General features: G+C 38.4%; 1 pseudogene; it reads right to left on the bottom strand.

Moving 5' to 3' along the window:
* Window positions 1-353: 353 nt before the first annotated feature.
* Window positions 354-7,332, bottom strand: part of LOC111982345 (zinc finger protein 180-like) — a 14,684-nt pseudogene continuing 7,705 nt past the window's right edge.

Here is a 7,332-nt window from a genome sequence, read left to right as displayed (position 1 = left end):
TTCGTCTAGTTAGTTATTCGATTTACTTTCTATATTACGGTGTTGTTATTGGTCAGCTAGCTGGCTGGTTAAGTTAGCATTAGCCTAGCTAATCTAACATCCCCGACCATGAGTCACCAAGCTACTCTCCCCTGATAAAGAGAGGAGGTCTGCTGGACGAGAAAGAGGTTCTCGTGAAGACGAGAAGGAAGAGGAAAAATGTCACACTACGTTCAACAAAAATGTACTGGGTTGGTTGAAGTGCTAAACTTACACAGTATGCACTATTTAGACACAGTAAGATATACTGAATTGATTTTTTTCATTAAAAAAACATTGTTTTTTTCAATTGAACCTTTATTGAACTGGGCAAGTCAGTTGAGAACAAATKTTTATTTACAATGACGGCCAACACCGGCCAAACCTGGACGACGCTGKGCCCATTGTGCGCCGCCCTATGAGACTCCCAATCACGGCCGGTTGTGATACAGCCTGGATTCGAACCAGGGTGTCTGTAGTGACGCCTCAAGCACATATTTGTTCATTGGTTTCACAAGAGTGTTGTTTGGTCGGTCATTGGGTTCATTTGTTTTGCAATATGTTCAAATCAAATCAAGCTTTATTTATACAGCACATTTTAGACATCCTGCTTCACAGGAAAAAAACAAAAATAAAATTAATATTTACTACACAACATACGAGGATAAAAAAACAAAAGAATAACAAAAAATGAAAGACTAATGAGCATTCTCAGGAAATTAAAAGAGTAAGAATAGGATGTAATATCCAACCAGAAATAAGCTTGTTTTACTACATTGTTAGTAAACAATATTATTGTACCAAAAAATTGTCAAATAATTCTGATGACTAAATGTTACATGAAATGTAAATATTTTGAAATATCAAACCGAACACACACCCATTTTAATATGTATTGGCAATAATGACAATAGTATTTTAAACTTTCACATATATAATAAAAAAATGAAAATAGATTAGACATAGTCCTAATGTTAAAAAAAAAAAATGTTAAGATTTTGTCAGAACAGTTATCAATAATAAATCAATAACCAATATGCAGAAACAGTTTTCGATATATTGAAAACCTCAACATAAAATGTACGATATACACAAACATGTTCCACAATAGTAATCACATTACTTGTATTTTTTGAACCGAGCATCTTATAAACTGTACCAGAAACGCTGTTGTTTCGACAACTGGCAATACATCAATTAGGGGGGAAATCAGGTTGTACGTGCTGTTGAAACTAACACAACTAAAAAAACACATGTAAATGGGAGATATCTCACTGGTTAGAGGGCAACCTGCAGAAGACAGTCAGCTACATTTGAGTGATGCATTTAWATTTAGGGGTCGCTAGAACGAAGAGAAATGCAACACTTATTTATCATCACTCATATCGATAGAACTTTGAAATCAATTGCGTGAGAGGGGGGAGATGAGGTTGCATGTCCTGTTAAAACGAACAGCTCAAACATCCCACAGAATCTGGGAATAATGTGTACATCACTGTTTAGAGGTCAATTTGTAGAAAACAGCTAGCTACATTTGAATTATTCCAGCATTTTGAGGTGTTGCATTTTGATTCAAACTCGTTAATCAAATAAATAGTACTCTTTTTTTTCAGAGCCTGGACTTCCCCTGATGAGGCCTGGATTTACCCCGAGGCTAATATCCATATCACGCTGAAATCAATAGAACAGGGGGTCAAACGTTTACGATTCTACATTGTGACATTATTCATTAAAATACTCCTTCTACTACAATGTTAATAACATTCTACATTGTGACATTTTATTGATATCATGAAACAACTTCATGWATGTATTTTCAAAWTTTTACCAGCATCTCTCTTTCCACATTGATCACAGCTATAAGAATTCTCTCCTGTGTGTGTTCTCTGGTGTGATATCAGGATGTTTGGCTGAGTAAAACTCTTCCCTCATTGATTACAGCTACAAGGTTTCTTTCTTGTGTGTCCGCTGGTGAATAGTCAGATGGCTAGATGAAGTAAAACTTTTCACGCATTGAGCACAGCTATAAGGTTTCTCYCCTGTGTGTGTTCTCCGGTGTATAGTCAGACTGCTAGATGTAACAAATTTCTTCTCACACTGATCACAGCTATAAGGTTTCTCTCCYGTGTGTGTTCTCTGATGTACCTTCAGGCAGCTTGAGTGAGTAAACCTTTTCCCACATTGATTACAGCTAAAAAGTTTCTCTCCAGTGTGAATTCTCTGGTGTAATTGTAATGTATATAATTTTGAAAAACTCTTCCCACAGTCAGAGCAGCTATAAAGTTTCTCTCCAGTGTGAATTCTCTGGTGTGATTGTAATGTATATAATTTTGAAAAACACTTCCCACAGTCAGCGCAGCTATAMGGTTTCTCCCCTGTGTGTATTCTCYGGTGTGTTTTCAGGCTGCTTGGAACATTAAAACTCTTYCCACATTGATCACAGCTATAAGGTTTCTCTCCTGTATGGATTCTCTGATGTCTTTTGAGGTCTGCTGATGAGGTAAATCTCTTCCCACAGTCTGAGCAGCAGTGAGATGTCTCTCCTGTGTGAATTCTCTGGTGTACTTTCAGTGAATCTGATCTTGAATAACTCTTCCCACAGTCAGAGCAGTGATGAAGTTTCTTCCCTGTGGGTCTCCGCTGGTGTTTCTTGAGGTGTTCTGAGGTGGAGAGACTCTTCTCTGCCTYGTCAGCRTCATGATGTAGTTGAGGCTCCCCAGAGGATCCACAATAGTCACGTCTCTCTCCTGTGTGAACAACAAAGTCAGACAGATGAAAAATTAAATTATTACAGAAACTCTAAGCAGTGTGCCAGACCACTTTGGTCACCAATATTGGCCCCTTTCTGCGTTTGCTAAAATTTCAGCACGAGGCGAAGCGCACGCAATTTGGTTGCAGAGAAACTCCTCCCTGAGAATGCAGAAACCGTTAGTTATGGATGTAGTATATCTGCGTGGAGCAAAAAAAAATGGCGACATTGTGAAAAAACGACAATGTATTCAGAATATTACCACAGATTATCAGAGCAAGATCAGGATGCTACTCAAGGAAACTCACATTAAGCTCTTGTGTCGCTATTCACTAATTCACCACAAAGTTCTCTGATAGGCTGACAGCAAAAATGAGGAAATGCGAATGAGGAAACAGCTAGTTATCGATGTAGTATTAACTGCATGGAGCAAAAATGGTGAATTTAGATTTTAGTTTTTTTACAAGGTATTCTGAATATTACAATGCAAGATCAGGAGTGCTCCTCAAGGAAACTCTGGTTAAGCTCTGGTGTCGATATTCACGAATTCCGCCGTGGGAGAAAACTCATAGGCTGACAAAAAAAAATAAAAAAATATAAAAAAAATAGCCTCAATTTACAGGTTGATTATGAGTGCATTTCACATTACTTTGGATTATAATTGTAAGGCTCGTTTGAATCTCCTGCTTAATATGTTTGTGTTATTGTCGCAAATCAACTGCTTTATACTTTAAAAAAAAACACTTCAACCAGTAAAATTATCTTTGGCTAGCTTTGTTACCAGCCAGCATTAGCATTCAATGAGCTTGTCAATGAGCATTTAGCATTAAAGCTAACAAATGCTGTGTCCAAAACAGGTATTTTGCAACTATACAACCAAATATTATCTTAGCGACTGTACAAGCAATAATCAAAACAACAACTGTAATACCCCATGAGAACTCCCAGATGGTGAACAGTTTATTTAGCAGTAAACCTGGTAAATCTAGACTGTTGAATGGTCCCAGATGGTGAACAGTTTATTAGAAGTAATAACCTGGTAAATCTAGACTGTTGAATGGTCCCAGATGGTGAACAGTTTATTTAGAAGTAATAACCTGGTAAATCTAGACTGTTGAATGGTCCCAGATGGGTGAACAGTTTATTTAGCAGTAATAACCTGGTAAATCTAGACTGTTGAATGGTCCCAGATGGTGAACAGTTTATTTAGAAGTAAACCTGGTAAATCTAGACTGTTGAATGGTCCCAGATGGTGAACAGTTTATTTAGCAGTAATAACCTGGTAAATCTAGACTGTTGAATGGTCCCAGATGGTGAACAGTTATTTAGAAGTAATAACCTGGTAAATCTAGACTGTTGAATGGTCCCAGATGTGAACAGTTTATTTAGAAGTAATAACCTGGTAAATCTAGACTGTTGAATGGTCCAGAGTGAACAGTTTATTTAGAAGTAATAACCTGGTAAATCTAGACTGTTCAATGGTCCAGAAGGTGAACAGCAGTTATTATCCCTCACGGTGGCCGTTGTACTTGTTTATGACGTGACTCTGAGTCATCAGGTTGTCATGGGCTGCATGGGGTGTTTGGTTTCACTCTGGTTGAGTAGACAAACAGAGAGGGACAAAGTCTCCTATTTCAGTGGCTGATAATACAGGGGCGATCCAGGATTGGTCCATTTTAGTTGTAAACTGATGCTATACTGTATATGAGTCTTGATATTAATAAAGAGGACAATGTGGGACATTGGATCACATTTCTAAATGATGGGAAACTAAACACATTTCATGCAGTTCCACATGTGAACTCACAGGGACAGAATATATAACACTGAGTGTACAAAACACGATGAACACCTTCCATGACAGACTGACCAGGTGAATCCAGTGTAAAGATGTGATCCTTATTGATGTCACTTGTTTACATCTCATAAAGTTATGAAACTATTTGGAGACCAGATATCCCAGCTCATTAAGTTATATAAGTAACTAAACTATTTAGAGGCCAGATATCTCAGCTCATTAAGTTATATAAGTAACTAAACTATTTAGAGGCCAGATATTCAGCTCATTAAGTTATATAAGTAACTAAACGATTTAGAGGCCAGATATCCAGCTCATTAAGTTATAAGTAACTAAACTATTGGGAGGCCAGATATCCAGCTCATTAAGTTTATATAAGTAACTAAACTATTTGGAGGCCAGATATCTCAGCTCAAAGTTATATAAGTAACTAAACTATTTGGAGGCCAGATATCCAGTCATAAAGTTAAACAAGTAACTAAACTATTGGGAGGCCAGATATCTCAGCTCATTTAGTTAACAAGTAACTAAACATTTGGAGGCCAGATATCTCAGCTCATAAAGTTAAAAGTAACTAAACTATTTGGAGGCCAGATTACCAGCTCATTAAGTTATATAATGAACTAAACGATTTGGAACCAGATATCTCAGCTCATATAAGTTATATAAAGTAACTAAACTATTGGGGGCCAGATATCTCAGCTCATTAAGTTATATAAGTAACTAAACTATTTGGAGACCAGATATCCCAGCTCATAAAGTTAACAAGTAACTAAACGATTTAGAGGCCAGATATCCCAGCTCATTAAGTTATATAAGTAACTAAACTATTTGGAGACCAGATATCCCAGCTCATAAAGTTAAACAAGTAACTAAACGATTTAAGGCCAGATATCCAGCTCATTAAGTTATATAAGTAACTAAACTATTTGGGGGCCAGAATCTCAGTCATTAAGTTAAACAGTAACTAAACATTTGGAGCCAGATATCTCATAAGTTATACAAGTAACTAAACTATTTGGAGGCCAGATATACCAGCTCATTAAGTTATATAAGTAACTAAACTATTTGGAGGCCAGATATCTCAGCTCATAAAGTTATACAAGTAACTAAACTATTTGGAGGCCAGATATCCCAGCTCATAAAGTTAAACAGTAACATCAACATTTTGGAGGCCAGATATCCCAGCTCATTAAGTTATATAAGTAACTTGAAAAATGCTACTCAGTTTGCTGCAAAAACAAATATTGATCCAGGAGGGGATTCTCTGCTGTTACAAAGCTTGATCTTGGAAGCAGACTACCCACTAAGCTAACAAGCTGCTAAATTAGTAAACCAAAAATGAACAACTGTAGAGCATTTAAATCTTTTAGACAGTTGACTTAAGTTATAAGATATCTAGCTGGCAAACATTTAGTTAGGAATTCCATACTGTAGCTAGATCACCTGGCGCATGTTGGCACAACAGTGAGTGACTCACAAGGCTCCGGTCTCTAGTTGTGTGTGTCTGTGAACAAACACACTGACTGGGGACTACCAGGTAAGCTTTATAATACATTATGCAACAGGTGAAATGGAGAATGCGATCTTCTTTATCTCCTAACATATTGCACAATTCAAGGTTCAACGTCATGCAATCCTTGGGGGGGGAGTTGGCCGTTGCTCAAGGAGAGAGAGAGAGAGAGTGATGAGTAAGAGCAGCGGTAGGACAAGTGTATAAAATATGATAGAGAACAGACTAACTAGGTAGCCAACTCAAAATTGTTAATGTATATACTTCCAGTTGATTTGGGCATCCAATGTATGGGACATTGATAGGAAGAGCCGACATCGAAGGATGGACATTGCAACGCAATACATGCTAGTCAGCCTGCAAAAGTAAATACTTATAAAAAGGTAGCTTAGATAAATATACTAAACTACAAAAGGTACATTCCGAAGAAAATGTGGGGGCTTGCGTCATCTGAATATAAAGATGTGTAGCCTACCATAGCCATGTGACCTTTGTATATCCAATATATCATGGATCAGAAAACAGTCAGTATCTGGTGTGACCACATCTTATTTGCTTTAGCAGCGCCGACACATCTTTGCATGCGTGATCAGGCTGTTGATTGTGGCCTGTGCAATGTTGTCCCACTCCTCTTCAATGGCTGTTCGAAGTTGCTGGATATTGGAGGGAACTGAGAAACGCTGGTCGTACACTGGCAATCCAGAGCATCCCAAACATGCTCAATGGGGTGGCATGTCTGATGAAAATGCAGCATGAGCAAAGAAAATAGGTCAATTTCAGCTTCCAGGAATTATATATCCGATCCTGTGATGTGAGGCCGTGCATTATCATGCTGAAACATGAGGTGATGGCGGCGGATGAATGCACGACAACGGGCCTCAGGATCTTGTCACGGTATCCTTTTTGCTTTCAAATTGCCATCGATAAAATGCAATTGTTTGTTGTCCGTAGGTTATGCCTCCCATACCATAACCCCACTGCCACCATGGGAAACTCTGTTAACAACGTGACATCAGCAAACCTTCTGGCCCACCAACACCATAACTGGTACGCATCCCTGGTGAAGAGCCACCTCTCCAGCAGGCAGGCCATCGAAGGTGACCATTTGTCCAATGAAGTCGTTACGACGCCGAACTGCAGTCGGTCAAGACCCTGGTGAGGACGACGAGTGCGCAGATGAGCTTCCAAGAGATGGTTTCTGACAGTTTTAGGAATTCTTTGGTGTGCAAACCCACAGTTTTCTTCAGCTGTCCG

Source organism: Salvelinus sp. IW2-2015, linkage group LG21 (assembly GCF_002910315.2).
Source record: "Salvelinus sp. IW2-2015 linkage group LG21, ASM291031v2, whole genome shotgun sequence".
Classification (NCBI taxonomy): Eukaryota; Metazoa; Chordata; class Actinopteri; order Salmoniformes; family Salmonidae; genus Salvelinus; species Salvelinus sp. IW2-2015.
This window is presented reverse-complemented; position numbering and strand designations above follow the sequence as displayed.